We start from the raw sequence: 24,342 nt of genomic DNA on the forward strand, positions 1-24,342 counted from the left end.
CCAGACATAAGGATGGATGTAGGGCTGTGGATAGTTATAGAGACTATATTGAGCAGGATGCGCAAACATTCGGAGGAATGGGGGCTGTGATACATTTAAGAACAGTTGTCATGTACCAGAGAATATTACAGGGATAAAGAGTGAGGTATGGACCGGAGAATATTACATGTATAGGGAGACGGTAGGGACTGGAGAATGTTACAGGGATTGGGAGATGAATGACCTAGAGAATGTTACAGGGATAGGCAACCAGTATGGACTGGAGAATGTTACGGGGTAGGGAGTTTTGTCTCGACTGGATAGTATTATATTGATGACGCAATTTACGGACTGGACAATGTTACACGGGCAGGGAGAGTGGCATAGACTGGAGAATGTCAGAGGTAAAGATCATTTTATGCAGTGAAATGTATTTCAGAGACAGTGAGTGTTGTGCATGCTGGATGATGTGACAGGGATGGGGACGCTTGTTGTGGCTGGAGGTAGATACTGTCATACAGAAGGTTGTGAGACACTAGTCACGTATGAACACAGAATGAGCTACAGGGAGCTGTTTACAGATCAACGGAGGATATAATCACCTCAAAGTAGTCACGCTGATAGCGAGGAACATAGCTGCCGCAGGAGTTCACACAGAGAGGCAAGATTGTAGAGATTTAAAAAAGTCACACAGATCGGAAATACTGTAGGGGCTGAAGGTGATTATACTGACAGGGATGGTTTTCGAGACTGGACTACTTTAAGAAAAAGGAGCGTAGCAATTATGAGAACAGATTTCAGCAAGTTGGCGGGTATGGAGACGAAGCAGATTATAGAGATTGCGATGGATGTGGAGTCCAGAGGATCCACACAGTGAAGGCGGTTGTAGTGACTGGATGGATTTGCATATATAGGGAACGTACGAGTGGTCGGCAGAAGTCATATAGGTGCGGAGGATTGTAGGATCTGCAGGACACTAAACGAACGAGGACGGTTGCATCAACCTGATGGTGTAAACACACAGGAAAGTTGTAGGGAGAGGAGTAGCTCACCATGACAGTGAGGGGCATAGCAACTGGCGGTTTTATGGCACTGGGGCGGTTTGAAATCACTGCAGTCAGTCAGAGACAGCTAGATATTTTTAAGGTCTGGAGAAGGTTTCATAGATCGGGAGAGTTGTAGGGATATGATGATGCTGTACATGTAAATCGGGTTTTGGGGAATGAAGGTGGGAATAGAGATAGAGGACACCATAGGGGATGAGAGAGCTATGGAGCTTTGTGGTGGCTTGTGGAAATTCCCTGTGGAGGGATGATTGTTCTTGCTACAGGACGTGCGATAGAGATTGCTGAATGATCTGGAGCAGTTTAGAGAGACATGGCGAAAGGTAGTGACTGGAGGATACAGAGATGTTGAGGGCTGCAGGAGTCGCAATAAACTAAAGGACCCGAGAAGCTGGAGGGGTTTACACAGACAAAGAGGATTGAAGGAATGTGAGGAGTTTACAAAAGTAGAGGGGTTGTAGCATTCACATTAATTTGTGATTTAGAGTACTTTCAGGATTGGGGATGGTTTCACTTCCGCGGAGAGATGCAGAACCAGAAGTGGTTGCAGAACTTGGAGGGATAGCAACATGTTACTTAGGTACTCTGCTGCTAAGCGTCATAAGGAGGACAGTTGTCGTTATGAAAATGTATGGATCATCAGGAAATTGATAGCTTGGATGCTGAAAGTATGCTACTTTCCCCTTATGGGGGAGAGACGAACAAGGTAACTGCATTTGACAAAGATAGAGAAGAGGCTTGTTGTTCTGTTTTCACTGGCATAAACCGACTTCAGGTTTGTTTACACACAGCTCAACACAATGCAATGAGATGACAAAGAACAAGATCATTTGGGATGGCAGGAGATAAGAGATAAAGGCTAGGTTGAAAGGGATAGCCGTAGTTCGGAATAAGGGAGATGTTCAACAGTTGGAAGCGTTTTCAGGGACTGTACAAAGTCAGAAACGGAGAACATAATACGCTGACTAAGACATGGAGATAACGATATGGCACAAGGCCGGACACAACAGGAAAATTCCAATCTCCATACCTGTCATTTACTCAGTGCGCTGCTCTCACCCTATCTCATGCCAAGCCGCACATTTTAACAGCATGGGGTTTCTCAGCTTCTTGTGCTCTGAGCCCAGTGCACTCACCCCTTAACCAGTCGATGAGATACTTACACGGTTATACATTCTCCAGAAACACTGTGTCCGAGACCACATAAGCTGGTAAATTGAACTCTGCCAAGCAAAAGCATTCTGCACTTAGATTCCCTGGTTATGCAATTCTCTGTGTGATAATCTGCATCCACAGAATCCCCGAAACTCCATTGCATGGGTCAGGAGCAATGGTAAAGTTTTCATTTTCGCAAAATGGAACTCCCCAATTTCTGCTTCTCACAAAACTGTCCCTTAAAAGTATTAAATGTAAAAAACGTCCCAAATTCAGACTTTGATGAGCTGCGCTGGGTCAGTGCAAATCTGGAAGTCCCCGGATTCACGGAGAATACTTTTTCCCACAGCAGCAAAGCATCAGTGTCAGGCACAAAGACAGAATGGGTAAATAGATTCACATTTGAACTCACATTTCCCAGCCTGAGAATCTGAAGCTGTGCTCAAAAACCCTAGTATAGATCTCCATAATTTGGCCATTAACAACCTTAACCTCCATTAAGGTTCTGCAGCCCCTTCTTATCTCCGTATCATGGCCCGTACTCTATAAAACTTCTTTCCTCTGCAATGTTCCCCAGCAGGGCACTGGAGAATTGTGGGATGTTTGACAGTGTGGAGGATCAAAAGTATCTTGGGGTCCATGTTCATAGATACATCGAACTTGCCAACCACGTTGATAGTGTCGTTAAGATGTATGATGTGTTGGTTTCCATTATCAGGGGGATGGAGTTTAAGAGCTGCGAGGCTATGCTGCAACTCTATCGACCCCTGGTTAGAACACACATGGAATAATGTGCTCAATTCTGATTGTCTAATTATAGGATATATGTGGAAGCGTTCGAGAGGATGCAGAGGAGATTTACCAGGAAGCGACCCGGACTGGACGACATGTCTAATGAGGATGATTGGTTGATCTAGAGATTTTCTTATTGGAGCGAAGAATGTTGAATGTTGAATTTGATAGAGGTGTTAGAGATGATGAGAGGCATAGATACAGTGGACAGTCGGAGAATCTTTCCCATGGCGAAAATAGCTATGACAATAGGATATAATTTTAAAGTAATAGGAGGAATACTTAGCTTAGATGTCAGCGGTAGGTTCTTTACCTAGACAATTGCGGATGTGTGGAATGTACTGCGAGCAGTTGTAACAGAGTCAGATACATTAATGACATTTAAATAACAGTTGGATACGCACATGGATGATGCAAAATGAGGTTTTGATCGTTAGTTTGAACTTCAGTGTAGGATAAAATGTTAGCACAACATTGAGAGCCAAAAGAGCCAGTACTGTGCAGTACTGTTCTATGTTCGAAATAGGGAGGTTTACAATGGCAGGAAGAGGTTTTGATAAGCTGGAAAGGATGGATATGAATGAAGACACAAATGGGAAGGGTTGCTAGGAATGTCAGGCGTAACGGATACAGCATGGTCGGAGCTGGAGCAGTTAACGCAGATTGTGAAAATTAAGAACAGGCTGTGTTTTCACAGAGAGGGAGGACCATAAAGTCACAGGATGTTACAGAAATGTGGAGAACTGTAGGGCCGACAGGATTTCAGGGAGATGATTAGGTTGGGAAGGATGGAATATGGGCGAATATTCTGGAATAGGGTCTTGGTAGGATGAGGAGTATTACAGAGACAGGAGTGCTTCAGGTGGATAGAGCAGATTACAGAGATAATGTTGGTTGTATAGACTGGAAACACAGATATATGGCGGGAAGTCATGAATGAAGCCGTAGGTTCTGCAGGTCATTTACATGTGTAGGGTATGAAGTCTGACAAATTTTCCAGGAGATAAGGACGGTAATATTAGTTGGAGACAACTTCACAGGTAAGGGAGCTTCTCTAAACTCCTCTAGTGTGTTCAACGTGGGATGGGTTTTCGTGGAGGGTGACATTGCCACACATTGGGTTGAGAGAGCCGGCAAAGATTATGGAGATTAGTAGACGCATGGAGAGACTGGAGAAGCTTACATTGACAGGGTGTGTACTCGTGACGGGACGAGTTACACCGATAGTGGGTCTTGTAGGAACGGATTAGGGAGAGTCACGGAGATTAGAGTGGGTTTTACAGTTCTGGAGTGATTCATGGACTTGAAAGGATGATCGATTATCCAAAGATCGATTGTGTCGTTAAGACGGAAAGAGGTTCAGTGTAAATGGATAGCTTAAAGCCAATGTTTGCCCTCTTCATTTGCCCGACTATAGTCTCAATATTCCTGCCTAATGTTCCCAACCCTGGCTTTGTTCCAGTTTATCACCTTAACCTGTGGATCTGTCCCTTTTTTTTGTTCTAGGCTTTATTAAAACTAAGAATTTCGTGGTCACCGGACCCAAGCTGCTCTCCAACTGACACTTCAATCAATTGAAGCTGTTAGCACATTGTGTCATGTGCAGTGTTATCCTGAACACGATAGGATTAGCAGCTGGAGAGATGGAGAGAAAGAGAATCTTAGAACAATAGACTGGAATGTTCCAGCAATGGACAAATGTTTATCCTGGGCTATTTGCCATCTTTCGCAGGATTGGATATGGTTAGAATTGCGGATAGAAGCCGTACTGAGGATTATTCAACCCGTTTGCTACCCCATCGTCGCTATTATTAGTGTTCCTGGTAGCTATCACTGTCAATTCTATAAAATATGGGTGAAGGTCATTGTTCTTTCTGCTTTTTGTATTTTGTGAAGATATAAACTATTATCTTCAGTTTCAGGCAAAAACTCCACTTCATTTCCATGAATTTCACATTTCTCGTGCATAAACATCTAAGAGAGAACAATGCTATTGTGAACCTTAAGTCTGCTTTATGCCCTGAATTGTTTTTTGCCTCTGTATTATAGAGCCCATCAAACCTGCCTACACCCACCTCTATAATATCCCCAGTCTCCACCTCTGCCTCTGTTTTGCTGCTGAATTAAACATCATCTACCTTTTGTTAACTGCAGATTTACTGGCTCCAGTTCTCTTCTGACCTCTCTTCCAGTGACAAATATTTTGACAACAAACTTGATCTCGTCACTGCAGTTACTTCACAGCAGGGACCCTTTATCCGAGTAATAATGTGATTGGGCAGCTTCTTCAGAGTCACAGGTTATGACTCTAAAGATTTTATTTGCAATCCTACCACAGCTGATGACAGAAGTTAAAATCGAATAACATTGGACTGAAACATAATTTTACTCAAATCAACGATAGATCATCAGGATGCCTTTTATTATTTCACTGGTAGCCCTTTGGTAAACAAACTTAATATTATTGCCCAGTCTGGACTAAGTGTGACGTCAGACTACAACATTGCGATAGGCACCATATTGTCTTGAAAAATGGCCTCACAGTCAAGGGCAATTAATGATGGACAACAAATGCTGCCCTTGACAGTGATGCTGATATCCCGTGAAACAGCAACATTAAAGGTGAAAAAAACCAAGGAACTGTGGAAGATGGAGATCAGAAATGCAATTCTCCAGCGTCTGAACTTTTGGAGAATCTCAACAGGTATGGGAGCCTCTGTCAGGAGAAAAACAGATATCGTTTCGAGTCTAGTGATATTACATCTGAACTGAAAGCCACTGGTGAACAATATTACTTATGCAGGTATTAGGTTGGGCTGGATGTGGGGGTTGGAAGGGATGTTTGTATTGAATGAATGGAGAATCGCCGAGAACGAGGGAGAGAGAGAGATAGTGAGGAAAATGTAAAGCACGCAAAGGGATTGCTGATGGTGAACTGGAAGGATAATAGAATAGGAGGTTACTCTAACATTTCCCCTTTTCCTGTAGTCCTGAACATCACTTCCATTACGGGATGTCGCTGTTTAAAGTGAGTTGAATTCCTTCTATGTCTCTTTCTTGAGTGTGGTGGTCAACTCCAACGGCAATACTGATGCTTTTGTTATAGTTGCTGGGATACAGAGAAATGTAACATTACACTGTTAACTGCTTCTTTGGAGGGAGGAACTGTTCCTGTTGGACTGTGCAGAGATGCAACGGCTTTCTCAGCCAGGAAGAGAAACTGAGTTGAGGGAGGCATTTTCAACACTGAATGGGTGTACCCTGGGTGTGGGGAATTGACTTGCAGCCGTCATTAAAAAGTCAGTGGAGACTCTGTGCATAGTGTTCCTGGGTTTGTATTGTCAGCTGCTGGGTTCATTCAGGGAGACCAAGGGACTGGTGAACACACTCTGGTCACTGCATTTACAGAGTGTCTGGGTCCATGGGAAACAAATGGAGCAGAGACTACACAGAAGGGAAGCACTGTAAACATGTAGGGGCAGGCCACTTCTATATCATCTCTGGGATTTACCGGAACATTTGATTAAGCTGGACCCACTACAAGTGGAAAGTGTGAAACCAGTCTGTTTCAAATACGTGGTGGTCACTGGGCTGTGTTCCCTCCTTCGGTATAACCTGTAGCCTCACACCAGGGACAAGACTGTTGACTCTCACCATGAAATGAACTGGATTGATTCTGGCACTTTTCAGTCAGGAGTGGGTGACGTAACCATCATCTCCGGAGTGCAATCCTCCGATGTATCACTAGCTGACAGAAGCCATCTGCCCGCTGAGAGGAATGCATTGGTTCTGCCTCCACAGGGGAAGGTACAGAAACTAATTAGGAAACAGAATGACTGATGTAAAAGGAAATTAGAATTCTTAAAACGCATGTCTATGAAAATCTCATTGAACTGAAGGTGGTAATATTCTGCATCTGATGAGCTCCATGCCGAGTATTGAGGAGATGGCAACAGAGCTAGTGAAAGAATTACTGATTATTCTTTAAAGCTGGTTAGATTCTGGAAAGGATCCTGCAGACTGGAAAGCAGCTATTGTCAGCATAATATTTGAAGCAGGACAGAGAGAGAAAACAAGAAACTAGATACTGGATTGCTTAATAAAAGCTGTGATAAAAAAAACATTGGAACATTTTATAAGGTAGGTGACAATTAGACACTTGGAGAACAACGATATGATTTTTAGAGTCGGTATAGATTCTGGAAAGCGAAATGAGCTTGATAAACCCGCTGGGGTTTGTGGAGATTATCCGTTGTGACATTGGCAATTGAGAACCAATGAGTGTGGAGCATTTGAATTTTCAGAACAAGTTTGACATTGTTGAATACAGGCGAGTGGGGAATATTAGAGTCCATGGGTAGGTAGCGGTGAAATATAGAACATAGAACAAAGAACAATACAGCACAGAACAGACCATTCGCACTCGATTTTGTGCCGACCTGTAAGCTATTCTCAGCTTGTCTCCCTACACTATCCCAAAAATATCCATGTGCTTACCGAAGGATTGTTTAAATCTCCCTAATGTGGCTTAGGTGACTATCTTAACAGGTAGGGTATTCCACGCCCTTACGACTCTCTGCATAAAGAAAATGCCTCTGACATCTGGCTTAAATCTATCACCCCTCAATTGAGAGTTGTGCTCTCTCGTTCAAGCTGACGTCATCATCCTAGGAAAAATTCTTTCTCGGTCTACTCTATCTAATACTCTGATCCCCTAAGCCTTCTTCTTTCCAATGAGAACGGACACAAATGTCTCTGCCTTCCCTCATAAGACCTTCACTTCAGACCAGGCAACATCCTGGTAAATCTCCTCTGCACTTTTTCCAATGCTTCCACATCGTTTCTGTAACGTGGCTACCAGAACTGTGCACAATATTCCAAGTGTGGCCGCACTAGCATTTTGGATAGTTGCAGCATGATATTGCGGTTCCGGAACTCAATCCTTCTACCAATGAAACCTAACACAGTATGCCATCTTAACAGCACCATCCACCTGGGAATTCAGGGATCTATGCATATGGACTACAAGACGCCTCTGCATATCTACACTACCAAGAATCTTTCCATTGACCAAGTACACTTCCATCCCGTTATTCTTCCCAAAGTGCATCACCTCACATTTAGCTACATTGAACTCCATTTGCCACCTCTCAGCCCTGTTGTGCAGTTTATCCAAGCCCTCCTGCAACCTGTAACATTCTTTCAAACTGTCCACTACTCCAGCGACTTTAGTGTCGTCTGCAAATTTACTCTTTCATCCACCTATGCCTGCGTCTAAGTCATTTAGAAAAATGACAAACAGCAATGGTTTCAAAACAGATTCTTGTGGTACGCCACTAGTAACTGGACTCCAGACTGAATATCTTCCATCAACCACCACTCGCTGCCTTCTTCCAGAAAGCCAGTTTCTAATCCAAACTTCTATATCACCCTCTATTCTCTGCCTCTGCATTTTCTACATCAGCCTACCATGTGGAGTCTTTTCAAAGGCTTTACTGAAGTCCAAGCATGCTAAGTCAACTACCTTACTCCCATCTCCATGCTTGGTCACTTTCTCAAAAAATTCAATGAGGTTTGTGAGATGCGACCTGCCCTTGACGAAACCATGCTGACTATCCAAAATCAAATTGTTGCTTGCTAGATGATTATAAATCTTATCTCTCATAATCCTTTCCAAATCTTTCCTACAACAGAAGTAAGGCTCACTGGTCTATAATTACTGGGGTCATATCTGCTACCCTTCTTGAACAAGGGCACATTTGCAATCCTCCAATCCTCAGGTACTAAACCCGTAGACAATGATGACCCAAATATCAAAGCTAAAGGCTCTGCTATCTCCTACTTAGCTCCCCAGAGAATCCTCAGATAAATCCCACCAGGCACAGGGGACTTGTCTACTTTCACTCCTTCTAGAATTGATAACACCTGTGCATAACTAACCTCGATCCTTTCTAGTTCAATATCTCGTACCTCATTCTTCTCCTCTGCAATACCCTCCTTTTCCTGAGTGAGCACCGATGAGAAATGTTCATTTCGCACCTTTCCGATCTCTACACGGTCCACACTTTGACTAGTCCTATTCCTACCCTAATCATCCTTTCATTCCTCACATACCAATAGAAAACTTTAGGATTCTCCTTTATTCTATTTGCTAATGACTGCTCGTGTCCTCTCTTTGCTCTGCTTAACTCTCTCCATCTCTCTCTCTGTCTCTGCCCCTCCCTCACTCTCTGCTCTCTGTATTTCTCTTTCTCCTCCCTCCCCCTCTCTCGCCACTCCCTGACTCTCTCTCCCCTCCCCCGCTCTCTCCCATTTCTCTCTCAAATCTATCTCTCTCCCTCTCGTCTCTCTCTCACTCCTCTCTCTCCGTCCACTCTCTCTCTCCCCTCTCTCTCCCCTCACTCTCTCCCCACTCTCTCCCCTCTCTGTCTCTCTCCTCACTCTCCCCCCTCTCTCCCGCCTCTCTCTTCCCACTCTCTCTCTGTCTACCCCTCACTCTTTCACTTCCCTCCATTCTCTCCCTCTATCTCCCCTCGATCTCTTCCTCTCCTCTCTATCCACCTCTCTCTCCATCTCCATTTCACTCTCCTCTCTCTGTATCTCTCTGCACTCTCTCTCCTGCTCCCTCTCCCCTTTCTCTCCCTCCACTCTCTCCACCTCTCTCTCCCTCCCTCTTACTCTCACCCCTGCCCTCGCTCCCTCTCTCCCCCTCCCTCTCCCTCTCCTCTCTCTCCTTTCCCTCTCATTTCTCTCCCTCCACTCTCTCCCTCTCTTTCCCCTCGCTCTCTTGCTCTCCACTGCACCTCTCTATCCCCCACTCTCTCTCCCCTCTCTACCTCCTCTCTCTGTCTCTCTCTCCTCTCTGTCCCCCGCACACTCTCTCTCCTCTCTCCATCTCTCTCTCTCTCCCTCCCTCTTTCCCTCACTCCTCCCTCTCTCTTCTCTCTCTGCCTCTCTCTCTCCTCCCCCTCCACAATCACTCACTCCCCTTTCTCTCTCGCCCTCTCTCCCTTCTATCTCGCCCCCTCTCTCTATCTACCCCTCTCTCTCCCCCTCACTCTCTCTCTCACCCTTTCTCTCTCCACTCTCACTCACTCCCCTCTCTCCATCTCTCTCTCTCCCCTCTCTCTGCCCTCTCCCTTTCTCCCCTCACCGCTCTCCCACTCCCTCTCTCTCCCCCACCGCTCTCCCTCGCTCTCCCCACCCTCTCTCTTTCTCCACTGTCTATCTCTCCCCCTCCCCTCTCTCCCGCTCTCTCTCCCCTTTCTCTCCATCCCCTCTCTCCATCTCTCTCTCTCCTTCCCTCTTACTCTCACCCCTGCCCTCTCTCCCTCTCTCCCCCTCCCTTTCTCTCCTCTCTCTCCTCTCTCTCCCTCCACTCTCTCCCTCTCTTTCCCCTCGCTCTCTTGCTCTCCACTCCACCTCTCTATCCCCCACTCTCTCTCCCCTCTCTACCTCCTCTCTCTGTCCCCCGCACACTCTCTCTCCTCTCTCTCCATCTCTCTCTCTCTCTCCCTCCCCCTTTTTCTCACTCCTCCCCTCTCTCTCCTCTCTCTGTCTCTCTCTCTCTCTCCTCCCCCTCCACAATCACTCTTTCCCCTTTCTCTCTCCCCCTCTCTCCCCTCTATCTCGCGCCCTCTCTCTATCTACCCCTCTCTCCCCCTCACTCTATCTCTCACCCTCATTCTCTGTCCCCTTTCTCTTTCTCTCTTTACTCTCACTCACTCCCCTCTCTCAATCTCTCTCTCTCCCCTGTGTCTCCCCTCTCCCTCTCTCCCCTCACCGCTCTCCCTCCTTCTCCCCCCTCTCTTTCTCCACTGTCTGTCTCTCTCCCTCCCCCTCTCCCTCCCCTCTCTCCTCGCGCTCTCTCCCCTTTCTCTCTCTCCCTTCTCTCTCTCCCTCTCTCCCCTACCTCTCTCTCCCCTCTCTCTCCCCTTTATCTCGCCCTCTCGTCTCTCCCACTCCACTCTCTACCCCTCCACTTTCTCTCCATCCTGTCTCTCTGCGTAGTCTCTCCCTCCCTCTCGTCTCTCTCTCCCTCTCTCCCTCTCATCTCACTCTTGCTCTCCTCTCTCCCGCTCTCTCTCCATTCTCTCTCCCCTTTTCCTCACACCCCTCTCTCTCACTCTCTCCCACTCCTTCTCTCACTCTCCACTCTGCACTCTACTCTCTCTCACCTTTCTCCCTCTCTCTCACCCCTCCCTCCATCTCTCTCCCATCACTGTCTCTCTCCGTTCTACCTCCCCTCTATCACTCCCCTCTATCGCGCTCTCACGTCTCTCCCTCTCCACTCTCTACAACTCCACTCTCCCTCCATCCTCTCTCCATCCTCTGTCTCTGCGTCGTCTTTCTCTCCCTCTCTCTCGTCTCTCTCACTCATCCTCTCTCTTTCACACCCCTCTCTATCGCCCCCTCCTTCTCTCTCTCTTCCTCCCTCTCTCCCCTTCCCCCTCTGTCTCCCCCTCACGCTCTCTCTCCCCCTCTCTCTTCCCTCTCTCTCCATCTCTCTCTCTCCCCATCCCTCTCTCTCTTCCCTCCCCTCTCTCCCTCTCTCTCCCCCTCCCTCCCTCTCTCTACTCTCCCTGTCTCTCTCTCCACTCTCCCCGCGTTCTCTCGGTCATCTCTCTCTCCCTCCCTCTCTCTCACCCCTCCCCTCTCTCCCTCTCTCTCCTCCTACCTTTCTCTCTCCTGTCTAGTCTCTCTCTCTCCTCTCTCTCCTCACTCTCGCTCTCCCCTCTCTCTCTCCCCTCTCCTTCTCCCCTCTCTCTCCCGTCTATCTCAATCTCTCGTCTCTCGCCTTCACTCTCTACCCCTCCACTCTCTCCATCCTCTCTCTCTCTGCATTGTCTCTCTCTCTCCCCCTCCCATCTCTCTCTCACACCTCCTCTCTCTCGCCTTCTCTCCCTGCTCACTGTCCTCTCTCTCTCACCCCCTCTCTCTCTCACCCCTCTCTCCCTCCTCTCTTCCCCTCCCTCTCTCTCTTCCCTCCCCTCTCTCCCTATCTCTCCCCTCCCTCCTTCTCTCTACTCTCTCTGTCTCTCTCGTCTCTCCCCGCTCTCTCTCTCACCTCTCTCTCCCTCCCCCTCTCTATCTCCCTTTCCCTCCCTCTCTCTCACCCCTCACCTCTCTCCTTCTCTCTCCTCCTCCCTTTCTCTCTTTTCTCTCTCTGTCTCTCTCTCTGCTCTCTCCCTCGCTCTCTCTCACCTCTCTCTCCCTCCCCTCTCTCCCCCCTCTCTCTCACCCTCCCCCTCTCCCTCTCTCTTCTCCTCCCTTTATCTCTCCTGTCTATGTCTCTCTCTCTCTCTCCCGAACTCTCTCTCCCCTCTCTCTCTCCTCTCTCCTTCACCCCTCCCCTCTCTCCCCTCTCTCTCGTCTCTCCCCCCTCACTCTCTACCCTCCACTCTCTCCATCCTCTCTCTCTGCATCGTCTCTCTCCCTCCCGTCTCTCTATCCATCTCCTCCTCTCTCTCCCTTCTATCTCGCCGCTCACTCTCCTCTCTCTCTCTCACCCATCTATCCCCCCTCTCTCTCTTTCCCCTCCCCCTCTCTCTCTCCACTCTCTCTCCACCTCTCTCTCCATCTCTCTCTCCCCATCACTCTCTCTCTCCTCTCCCCTCTCTTTTCCTCCCTCTCTCCCCTCTCTGTCTCTCTCCTCTCTCTCTCAATTCTCTCCCTCATTTCTCTCACTCCCTCTCTCACTCTCCACTCTCTCTCCCCTCTCTCCACTCCATTCTCTCTCTCACGTTTCTCCCTCTCTCTCGCCTCTTTCCCTCACCCTCTCTCTCACCCCTCTCTCCATCCCTCTCCCCTTACTCTCTCTCTCCTCTCTATCTCCCCCTCTCTCCCCTCTATCTCGGTCTCACGTCTCTCCCCCTCCACTCTCTACCACTCCACTCTCTCTCCACCCTCTCTCTCTGCGTCGTCTCTCTCCCTATCGTCTCTCTCTCTCCCTCCCGTCTCTCTCACTCCGCCTCTCTCTCTTTCACCCCTGTCTATCTCACCCCCCCACTCTCTCTTTCCTCTCTCTCTCCTCCTCACACTCTCTCTCCCTCCTCTCTCTTCCCTCTCTCACCATCTCTCTCTCCCCATCCCTCTCTCTTCCCTCCCCTCTCTCCCTCTCTCTCCCCCTACCTCCCTCTCCTCTCTCTGTCTTTCTCCTCACTCCCCGCGCTCTCTCTCCTCTCTCTCGCCCTCCCCTCTGTCCATCTCTCTCTCTACCTCCCTCTTTCTCTTCTCTATATATCTCTCTCTCCACTCTCTCCCCTTTCTCTCTCACTCCTCTCTCTCTCTGTCCCCTCTCTCCCTCCTCTCTCTCTTTCTCTCTCCCTGCTCTCCCACTCCACTCTCTCTCACTCCCCTTTTTCTCCATCTCTCTCCCTTTTTTTCTCTCTCTCTCGTTCATCCCTCACTCTGTCTCACCCCTCCCTCCCTCCCCTTGCTCTCACACCGGCCTCCCTCTCTCTCCCCTCTCTCTCCCCTCTATCTCGCTCTCTCGTCTCTCCCCTCCTCTCTCTACCCATCCACGCTCTCTCCATTCTGTCTGTATGCGTCGTCTCTCTCTCTCGTCTCTCTCTCCCCTCACCGCTCTCCATCTCTCTCCCCATCTTCTCTCATTCTCCACTCTCTGTCTCTCTCCCCTCTCTCCCCCGCCCTCTCTTTCCTGTTTCTCTCTCTCTCCTCCATCTATCGCTCTCTCTCTCCTCTCTCTCTCCCTCCCATCTCTCTGTCTCTCCGCTACCTTTTTCTCTCCCCTCTCTCTCCCCTACCTCTCTCTCCCCTCTATCTCTCTCTCCTCTTTTTCCCTCCACTCCCTGCCCTCCACTAACTCTCCAAACTCAATCAGCGTCGTCTGTCTCTCCCTTTCGTCTCTCTCTCCCTCTCGTCTCTCTCTCCCTCTCTACCCCTCTCTCTACTTCTCCCTCTCTCTCCTCCCTTTCACTCCCCCGCTTTTTCTCTCCTATCTCTCCATCTCTCTCTCCCTCCCTCTTTCTCTCTCCACTCCCCTCTCTCCCTGTCTCTCCCCTTCCCTTTCTCTCTCCTCTCTCTGTCTCTCTCCTCTCTCTCCAACTCTCACTCTCCCCTTTCTCTCCTTCCCTCTCTCCATCTCTCTCCCTCCCTCTCTCCCTCCCTCTTTTTCTCACCCCTCCCCTCTCTTCCTCTCTCTCCCCCTCACTCTCTCTCTCCTCTCTCCTCTCTCTCCTCTCTCTCCCCTCTCTCTACCTTCTTTCTCCCCCTCTTTCTCCTGCGTCCTCTCCCTCTCTCCCTCTCGTCTCTCCCTCTCGCCCTCTCGTCTCTCTCTCACTCCTCTCTCCCTCCATTCTCTCTCCCCGCTCTCTCCCGACACTTTCTCCCCACACTCTCCCCAAACTGTCTTTATCCTCTCGCTCTCCCCCTCTTTTTCTTCCCCCCTCTCCCCCTCACTCTCCCTCTCCCCATTCTCTTTGTTCCCACTCTCTCTCTCTGTCTACCCCTCACTCTTTCACTTTCCGCCACTCTCTCGCTCTCTCTCCACTCGCTCTCTTGCTCTCCCTTTTCTCCACCTCGCTCTCCCTCTCCCTTTCTCTCTGCCTCTCTCTCCCACTCTCTCTCCCTCCCCTTCTCCATCTCTCTCTCTCCCTCCCTCTTACTCTCACCCCTCCCCTCTCTCCCCCTCACTCTCTCTCTCCTCTCTCTCTCTGTCTCTCTCTCCTCTCTCCCACGGTCTCTCTCTCCTCTCTCTCCATCTCTCTCTCCCTCCCTCTTTCTCTCACCCCTCCCCTCTCTACCTCCTCTCTCTGTCTCCCTCTCTCCCCCTCTACCTCCTCTCTCTGTCTCTCTCCTCTCTCTCCCCTGCTCACGCTCTCTCTCCTCTCTCTCCATCTCTCTCTCTCCCTTCCTCTTTCCCTCACTGCTCCCCCCCTCTCTCCTCTCTCTGTCTCACTCTCCTCTCTCTCCCCCGCTCTCTCTCTCACCTTTCTCTCTCGCCTCTCTCTCCCCTCTATCTCGCTCGTTCGGTCGTCTCTCCCCCTCCACTCTCTACCCCTTCCCGGCTCTCTCACTCCACTCTCACTGCACTTTCTCACTCCTCTCTCCCTTTCTCTCGCTTTCCATCTCTCTCCCCTCTCCACCTCCTCTCTCTGTCTATCGCTCCTTTCTCTCCATCTCTCTCTCTCCGCTCCCCTCTCTCTCTCCTCTCTCACCACCCCCCCCCCCCCCAACCCCGCACTCTGTCTCCCCTTTCTCTGTTCCCCTTCTGTCCCTTCGATCTCGCTCGCTGGTCTCTCCCCTCCACTTTCTACCCCTTTCCCCGCTCTCTCACTCCACTCCCCTCTCTCTCCATCTCTCCCTTTTTTCTCTCTCTCTCCTCCATCCCTCACTCTCTCTCTCCCCTCCTTATCTGTCCCCTCTCTCTCCACTTTCTCTCACCCCCTCTCTCTCCCTTTCTCCCACTCCTTCTCTCACTCACCACCCTCTCCCCCTCTCTCTCTCTTCCCTTCCCTCTCTTTCTCCTCTCTGTCTCTCTCCTCTCTCCCCGCTCTCACTCCCCTCTCTCGCCCTCCCCTCCCTCCATCTCTCTCTACCTCCCGCTCTCTCCTCTCTATGTCTCTCCCTCTCCTCTCTCTCTCCCTTTTCTCTCTCGATCCTCTCTCTCTCTGTCCCCTCTCTCCCTCCCCTCTCTCCATCTCTCTCCCTTTTTCTCTCTCTCCTCTATCCCTAACTCTCTCTCCCCTCCCTCCCTCTCTTCCCCTCCCTCTCTCTCTATCCGCTCTCTCTCTCCCACGTTCTCTTACCCCCTCTCTCTCCCTCTCTCCCACTCCCTCTCTCACTCACCATTCTGTCGCCCTCTCTCTCTCCTCTCTCCACTCCGCTCTCTCTCTCTGACCTTTCTCCGTCTCTCTTTCCTCCCTCTCTCACCCTCTATTTCACACCCCGGCCTCCCTCTCTCTCCCCTCACACTTTCTCCCCTCTCTCTCCCCTCTTTCCCATCTATCTCGCTCTCTCGTCTCTCCCCCACTCTCGACCCCTCCACGCTCTCTCCATTCTGTCTGTATGCGTCGTCTCTCTCTCGTCTCTCTCCCCCTCTCGTGTATCCCTCACTCCTCCTCTCTCTCTTATACCCCTCTTTATCTCCCCCTCTCCCCTCTCTCTTCCCCCCTCTCTCCCTCAACACTCTCTCTCCCCTTTCTCTCTTTCCTCTCTCTCCATCTCTCTCCCCTCTATCTCGCTCGTCTCCCCCTTCATTCTCTACCCCATCCACTCGCTGCATCTTGTCTCTCTGTCTCGTCTCCCTCCCCCTCTCACTCGCCCCCTTTCTCTACCTACCCTTCTCTCTCCCCTCACTCTCTTTCTCACCCTCTCTCTCTGTCCCCTTCCTCTTTCTCTCTCACTCCCCTCTCTCTCTCCATCTCTCCCTCTCCCCTCTCTCCACTCTCTCCCACTCCCTCTCTCTTTCCCCTCACCCTCTCTCTTTCTTCACTCACCGTCTCTCTCCCTCCCCTCTCTCCCCAATCTCTCCCTCCCGTTTCTCTCTCTCCCCTCTCACTCCATCTCTCTCCCCATCCCTCTCTCTCCTCTCTGTCTCTCTCCTCTCTAACCGCTCTCTCTCCATTATCTTGCCCTCCCCTCTCTCTCTACCTCCCTCTCTCTCTCCTCTCTATGCCTCTCTGTCTCCTCTCTCTCTCTCTCTCCCCTTTCTCTCTTGATCCTCCCTCTCTGTCCCTTCTCTCCCTCCCTTCTCTCTTTCTATCTCCCCGCTCTCTCTCACTCCACTCTGTCATCCCCCTCTCTCCATCTCTCCCCTTTTTTCTCACTCTCCTCCATCCCTCACTCTCTCTCTCCCCTCCCTCCCTCTCTCTCCCCTCCCCCGCTCTCTGCTCTCTCTCCCCCTTCTCTCACTCCTTCTCTCTCCCTCTCTCCCATTTCTTCTCTCACTCACCACTCTCTGTCCCCCTCTCTCTCTCCTCTCTCCAGTCCGCCCTCTCTCACACACATGTCTCCATCTCTCTTTCCTCCCGCCCTCACCCTGTCTCTCTCACCTCGGCCTCCCTCTCTCCCCTCAGTCTCTCCCCTCTCTTTCTCCCCTCTCTCTCTTCCTCTCTCTCATCCTCACTCTCTGTGTCGTCTCTCCCTCTCCCCTCTCTCTACCTCCACTCTCTCCTTCCTCACTCTCTCCCTCCTCTCTTCTCCCTCTCTCTCTTCCCTCCCTCTCTCTCTCTCCCCCCTCTCTCCCCTTTCTGTCTCCCCTCTCTCTGAATACCCCCTCTCTCTTTCCCTCACTCGCTCTTTCCCCCGCTCTGTCGCCCCTCTCTCTTCCCCCTCTCTCAACCTCTTCTCCCTCCCTCACACTGTCTCCCCTTCCTCTCTCACACCGCTTTCTCTCCTCTCTCCCATCTCGGTCTCTCCTCTCTCGCTCTCTCTCTCACCTCTCCCCCTCTCTCGGTCTCCCCATCCCTCTCTCCCCATCTCTCTCCTCTCTCTCTTCCCTCTCCCCTTCTCTCTACCTCCTCTCTCTCCTCTTTCTCCACTCCCTCTCCCTCGATCCACTCTCTCGTCCGCTCTCTCCTCACTCTCCACCTGTCACTGCCATACTCTCTTCCCACCTATCTCACTACTCTCACTCTGTCCCCAATCTGTCACCCCACCTCACTCCTCCCACTCTGCTCTCACACTCCCCTCTCTCTGCCCTCTCTCTCCTGTCGCCCTCTCTCCCTCTCTCTCCCTCTCTCTCCTCTCTTTATCTCTCTCATCCCCTCTCTCTCTACCCCCCTCTCAACTTCTCTCTCTCTCCCCTCTCTCTCCCCTTTATCTCGCCCTCTCGTCTCTCCCACTCCACTCTCTACCCCTCCACTTTCTCTCCATCCTGTCTCTCTGCGTCGTCTCTCTCTCCCTCTCGTCTCTCTCTCCATCCTCTCTCACCCTCCACTCTCTCTCCCTCCTCTCTCTCTTTCCCCTCTCTCACATTTCCCTCCCCCTCTCTCTCTCTGTTTCTCCTCCAGCTATCAATCTTTCCCTCCCCTCCCTCTCTCTCCTTTCTCTCTCACCCCCTCTCTCTCCCTCCACTCTCGCTTCCTCTCCACTCTCTCACTGCCCTTTCTCTCCATTCCCTCTCTGTCCATCCCCTGTCTATCCCTCCCTCCTCTCTCCGCCTCTCTCTACCCTCCCATCTCTCTCCCCTCCACCAATCCCTCTCTGTGCACCCGCTCTCTTTCTCTCTCTCCCCATCTCTCTCCCTCCCACTATCTCTTTCCCTTCCCTCTCCCTCCCCATCTCTCTCCCCTCTTTCGCCATTTCTCCTCTCTCTCTCCCCCGTCTCCCCCCCTCTCTCTCCCACTGTCTCTCTGCACTCTCTCTGTCTCTCCCCTCTACCTCCCGTTGTCACTCCCATCTCTCTCTCCCCACTCTCTCTCTCTCTCACCCGCGCTCTCTCTCCGCTCTCACTCTCTCTCCCCCTCCAGCTGTCTCTCTCCCCCTCTCTCTCCCCCACAACCTCTCGCCCACTCTCTCCCGACTCTCTCTGCCACACACTCTATCCCCGCCCTTTCTCTCACCATCTGTCTTCCCCTTACACCCCTCGCATTCACCCTCTCACTCACTAACCTCTCTCTCTCCTCTCTCTCTCTCCCTCTCTCCACTCTCTCCCTCCCCCACTCTCTCCCATTCCCTCCTTCTCTCTCTCGGCCCTCTCTCTGTCTCCCTCCTGTCTCTCTGTCTCCACTCTCTCTGTTCCCCTCTCTCTCAACCTCTCTCTCTCATCCGCACTCTCTCTGTCATCTCTCCCTCCCTCTCCCTCCCCTCTCTCTCCCTCCTCTGTACCCCTCTCTTCCCTCCCTCTCTCTTGCCCCTACCTCTCTGCCATCTCTCTCCCCTCTCTCTGAATCCACTCCTCTCTCACCCTCCCGCGCTCTCCCTCTCCTCCCTCTCTCACACTCTCTCCCCTCCCTCTCTCACTCCCCTGACGCTCCTCTCTCCCCCTGTCTCTCCTCTCTATCTGAATCCCATCTCTCTCACTCCTCTCACCCCTCTCTCTCCCTCCTCTCTCCCTCCATCCTCTCTGCGTCGTCTCTCTCTCTCCATGCTCTCTCGCTCCCTCGTCTCTCTCTGCCGTCTCTCTCACTCTCCCCCCCCGTCACTCCTCCCTGTCTCACTCTCTCGCTCCCGTCCCTCTCTCTCCATTCCATCTCTCTCCATCCCCTCTCTGTCCCTCCCCTCTCCCTCCCTTCCTCCTCACTCCCCTCTCTCTCTATTCCATCCCTCTCTCTCCTCTCTCTCTCTCGCTCCCCCTCTCTCCCACTACCCTCTCGCTCTCTCTCTTCCCTCCATCACTTTCTCTCTCCCCTCCCTGTCATCTCCTCCCCTCTCTCTTTGCCCTCACTCTCTCTCTCTCTCGTCCTCTCTCTCTCGTCCACACTCTCTCCCTCATCTCTCCCCACCCTCTCTCTCCTCCCTCCTTTCTCTCAACCTCTCCCTCTCCATCCTCTCTCTCTGCGTCGTCAATCACCCCCTCTCGTCTCTCTCTCCCCTTTCTCTCTCCCTCCTCCCTCCCTCACTCTCTCTCTCCCCTCGCTCTCTCTCTCCCCTCTCCCTGCTCTCGCCCCTCTCTCTCCCCCTCTCTGTCACTCCCCCTCCCCGATATCTCTCCCCCTCTCTCTCTACCCCTTCTCTCTCTCCCCCGTTTCTCTCCCCCACTCTCTCTCCCCACTATCCCGCTCTCTCCCCTCTCTCTCGCCACTCTCTCCCCCACGCTCTCTCTCCCCCTCTCTCCCAACCTCTCTCTCTCCCCTCCCCCGCTCTCTCCCCGCTCTCTCCCAACTCTCACTCTGCCCATTCTCTCTCTTCCCAACTCGCTCTCCCCACTCTCTGCCCCCTCTATCTCGGCCCCTCTCTCTCTTACCCCTCACTCTCTCCCTCCCCTCTCTCTTTCTCCCCCTCACTCTCTCCCGTCCCTCTGTCACTCTCTCTCCCCCTCTCTCTACTGTATCCCCCTCTCCCCCTCTCTCTTCCCTCTCTCTCCCCTCTCTCTCTTTCCTTCCTCTCTCACTCTCTCTCCTCTCTCTCTCCCCTCTTGCTCTCTCTCCCACTCTCTCTCCCGTCGCTCTGGCAGTTACTCACTCCCCTCTACCTCTCCTCTCTTCCCCTGTCTCCAACACATCTCTCTCCCCTCAGTCTCTATCCCCACTCTCTCTCCTCCACTGTCTCTCTTCCCCCTCTCTCTCAAAATCTTTCTCTCCATCCTCTCTCTCTCTGCATAATCAATCTCTCCCTTTCGTCTGTCTCTCTCCCCTTTCTGTCCCTCTCTCCTCCCTCCCTCACTCTCTCAATCCCTCACACTCTCTCTCGTCTCCCCTGCTGTCTCTGCCCTCTCTCCCACCTTTCTCTTTCTCGCTCTCCTCTCTGTCTGTCTCACCCCTCTCTCTCCTCTCTCTCCCTCCGCTCTCTCCCTCTGCTCTCTTTCCCTCCCCTCTGTCTCTCTCCCCCTCTGTCTCTCTCAACTCCCTCCCTCTCTTCCCTCTGTCTCTCGCTCTCTCTCCCCTCTCTCTCTCCCCCTCTCTCTCTGTCCTCTCTCTCTCTCATCTCTCTACCCTCTCTCTCCCCTCCTGTCTCTCTCTGCGTTGTCTCTCTCTCTCCCTCTTCTCTCTCAATACACTCTCTCCCTCCTCTCTCTCCCCGTACTCTGACCCCTCTCTCACACCCACTCTCTCTCCCCCTCCGCCTCTCTCCTCCTCCATCTCTCTCCTCCACTCTCTCTCCCCTTCTCTCTCCCTCCTCCCCCTCTCCCTATCTCTCCCCGTCTCTGTCTCTCCACTCTCTGTCTCTCTCTCTCCTCTCTCCATCCGTTCTGTCTGTCTCTGTCCTTCCTCCGTCACTCTCTCTCCCCTCCCTGTCTATCTCTCTCCTTCCTAGCTCTCGGCCCTTTCTCCCCTCACTCTCTCTCACCCCTCTCTCTCTCCTCTGTCTCCCCACTCTCTCTCCCCACTCTCTCCCCCACTGTCTCCCCCACTCTCGCTCCCCCCTCTCTCTCCCCTCCATACTCTCTCTTCCCCCTTTCGCTCAAAATCTCTCTCTCCATCCTCTCTCTCTGCGTCGTCAATATATCCGTCTCATCTTTCTCTCTCCCCTTTCTCTCTCCCTCCTCCCTCCCTCACTCTCTCTCTCCTCTCACTCCCTCTCTCCCTTCCCCTGCTCTCTCTGCCCTCTGTTTCTCCCCCTCTCTCTCCACTCCCCTGCTCTCTCTCCTCTCTCACTCCCCATTTTCTCTCTACCACCTTCTCTCTTTCTCCCCACTCTCTCTCTCCCCCACTCACTCTCTCCTCTCTCCCCTCCTTCCCTCTCTCTCTCCTCATTCTCTCCCCCTCGCTCTCTCTCCCCCTCTTTCTCTCCCATCCCATTATCACTCTCTCATTCCCCCCTCTCTCTCTCCTGTCTCTCCCTCTCTCCCCCTCTGTATCTCCCTCTCCCACTCTGTCCCTCTCCCACTCTTTCCCTCTCCCACTCTCTCACTCTTCCACTCTCTCCCTTTCCCACTTTCTCCCTTTCCCTCCTCTCTCTCCCCCCTGTTTCTCTCTCTCCCTCTCGCTCCCTTCCCCTCTCCCTTCTCTCTCTCATCCCCGTCGCTCTTCCCGCTCTCTCAGCCTCTCTCTCTTCTCTTTCTCCCTCCTCTCTCCCTTTTTTCTCTGTTCATCGTCTCTCTCTCCCTCTCGTCAGTCTCTATTCTCGCTCTCACCGTCCCCATCTCTCCCTCCTCTCTGTCTCCCTCATCTCTCTTCCCTTCCTCACTCTCTCCCTCCTCTCTCCCTCTCTCTCACTCTCCCCTCCTCCACTTTCTCTGTCTCTCCTCCCTCTCTCACTCGCTCCCTTCGCTCTCACTCCCCTCCCTCTCTCAATCGCTCCCTTCGCTCTCACTCCCCCCTCTCTCTTCAATCTCGCTCCTTCCCCACTCTCTCCCTCCCTCCTCTTTCCCCCCCACTCTCTCCCCTCCCTCTATATCTCCCTCTCTCTCTCCTCCCTCTCTCTCGCTATCTGTCCTCTCTACGTTCTCTCTCTGCCCCTCTCTCCCCTTCTCTCCCCCTCTCCAATCTCTCTCCCTCTCCTCCCTCTATTACTCTCTCTTCCCCCTCGCTTTCCCTACCCGCGCTCTCTCTCCCCTCACTCTCCCCTCTTTCTCTCTTCCCTCTGTCTCTCTTCCCTCTCTCGATATTTCCTTCATCTCTCTTCCCTCCCTCTCTCCTCTCTCTCTCTGCCCTCTCTCTATCTTTCCCCTCTCTCTCACGTGTTCACTCCCATCGCTCTCTCTCTTTCCCCCCTCTCTATCCTCTCTATCTCTCCCCTCTCTCTTCGCCCTCACTCTCTCTGCCCTCTCTGTCCCCACCATCTCTCTCACCATCTGTCTCACCCTTACTCCCCTCTCATTCCCCACTCTCTCACTCCCTTCTTTCTCTTCTCTCTTTCTCCCTTTCTCCCACTCTCTTCCTCTCGCACTCTCTCACGTTCCCTCTTCCTCTCTATCTGCCCTCTCTCTGTTTCCCTCCTGTCTCTCTGTCTCCCCTCTCTCTCTCTTCCCCCGTGCTCTTAACCTCTCTCTCTCATCCTCACTCTCTGTATCGTCTCTGCCTCCATCTCCCGCTCTCTCTTCCCTCTCTCTCCCTCTTCTCTTTCCCTCCTCTCTCTCTCCTCTGTACCCCTCTCTCTCTTCCCTCCATCTCTCTCGCCCCTCTCTCCCATCTCTCTTTCCGCGCTCTCTGAATACACCCCTCTCTCTCCCTCTCTCTCCATCTCCTCCCTCTCTCACACTCTCTCTCCCGTCCCTGTCTCTACCCTGTCTCTCCCCTCTATCTGATTCCTCTCTCTCTCCCTCCCTCTCCCCTCTAATCCCTCTCTCCCTCCTCTCTCCATCCATCCTCTCTGCGTCTTCTCTCTCTCTCCTCACTCTCTCTGCCCTCTCTCTCACTCTCCCCTACCCCTCTCTCTGTCTGTCCTCCCTTTCTCATTCTCTCCCTCCCTCCCTCTCTCTCTCTTGCTTCTCTCTCCCCTCTCTCTCCCTCCCCTCACGCTCCCTCCCCTCTCTCTCCCTTCCGTCTCTCTCCATCCCCTCTCTGTCCCTCCCCTCTCCCTCTTTCCTCTCTCCCCTCTCTCTATTCCCTCCCTCTCTCTCTCCCCTCTCTCTCCTCCCTCTCTCTCTCGTTTCCTCCTCTCCCTCTCCTCTCTCTTCCCCCTCTCTCCCTCTCCTCTCTCTCTCAAACTCCGTCTCCCGTCCCTCTTTCTCTCCCCTCTCCCTCTCTATCTCCCCTCTCGCTCTCTCTCTCTCTCCCCCCCTTGCACCTTTCCCCATCTCTCTGTCTCCCCATCTCTCTCCCCCTCTCCCCTCTCTTTCTGCCCTCTCTCTCCGCCCTCTTTCTTTCTCTCCTCTCTATCTGTCCCATCTCTTTTTCTCTCTCTCTACAACCTCTCCCTCCTCTCTCTCCACGCCCTCTCCCTCGCTCCACTCTCCCCCGCTTTCTCCCCACTCTCTCTTCCCCCTCTCTCCCCCACACTCTCTTCACCCCAATCTCACCACCTTTTCTGTCCCCAATCTGTCTCCCCACCTCACTCCCCCATTACTACTCCATCACGCTCCCCCTCCCTCTCACAGCCCTCTCTCTCTTACTCCCTCTTCTCCCTTTCCCTCTTCTCTCTCTGCCCTCTCTCTCCCTCCTGTCTCTCTCTCCTTCTCTCTCCCTCCCCCTCTCCCTCTCTCTCCCTCTCTCTCTATCTCTCTCTTCCCCCCCTACCCCCTCTCTCATCTTCTCTCTCTCCCCTCTCTCTCCCACTTCTCTCCCTCCATCCTCTCTGCATCGTCTCTCTCTCCCTCTCGTCTCTCTCTCTCTCTCTCCCTCTCGTCTCTCCCACCCTCCTCTCTCTCCCCACCTCTCTCCCTTCTCTCTTTCTCCCTCCTGTCTCTCCCCTCTCTCACACACTTCCCTCCCCTTTCTCTCTGTCTCTCCTCCCTCTCTCTCCCTTCTCTCTCACACCGCTCTCTCTCTCACACCACTCTCGCTTCCTCCTCTCTCTCCCTTTGCTCTCGCTCCATTCCCTCTCTGTTTCTCTTCTCTCTGTCTCCCTCCTCTATCCTCCTCTCTCTACCCTCTCACTCTCTCTCCCCTGCCTTTCTCTCCCTCTCTATCCACCCCTTTCTCTTTGTCTCTCTCCCCATCTCTCTCCCCTCTCTCTCCCCTCTCTCCTCTCTTTTCCACTATCTCTCTCTGCACTCTCTCTATCTCTCCCCTCTACCTCTCGTTTTCACTCCCATCTCTCTCTCCCCCCACTCTCACAACCGCTCTCTCTCCTCTCTCTCTTCCCCCGTCCTGCTGTCTCTCTCCCCTCTCTCTCTCCTCTCTCT

Source organism: Chiloscyllium plagiosum, unplaced genomic scaffold (assembly GCF_037043375.1).
Source record: "Chiloscyllium plagiosum isolate Xiang-an unplaced genomic scaffold, Cpla_swu_hap1 HiC_scaffold_50, whole genome shotgun sequence".
Classification (NCBI taxonomy): domain Eukaryota; kingdom Metazoa; phylum Chordata; class Chondrichthyes; order Orectolobiformes; family Hemiscylliidae; genus Chiloscyllium; species Chiloscyllium plagiosum.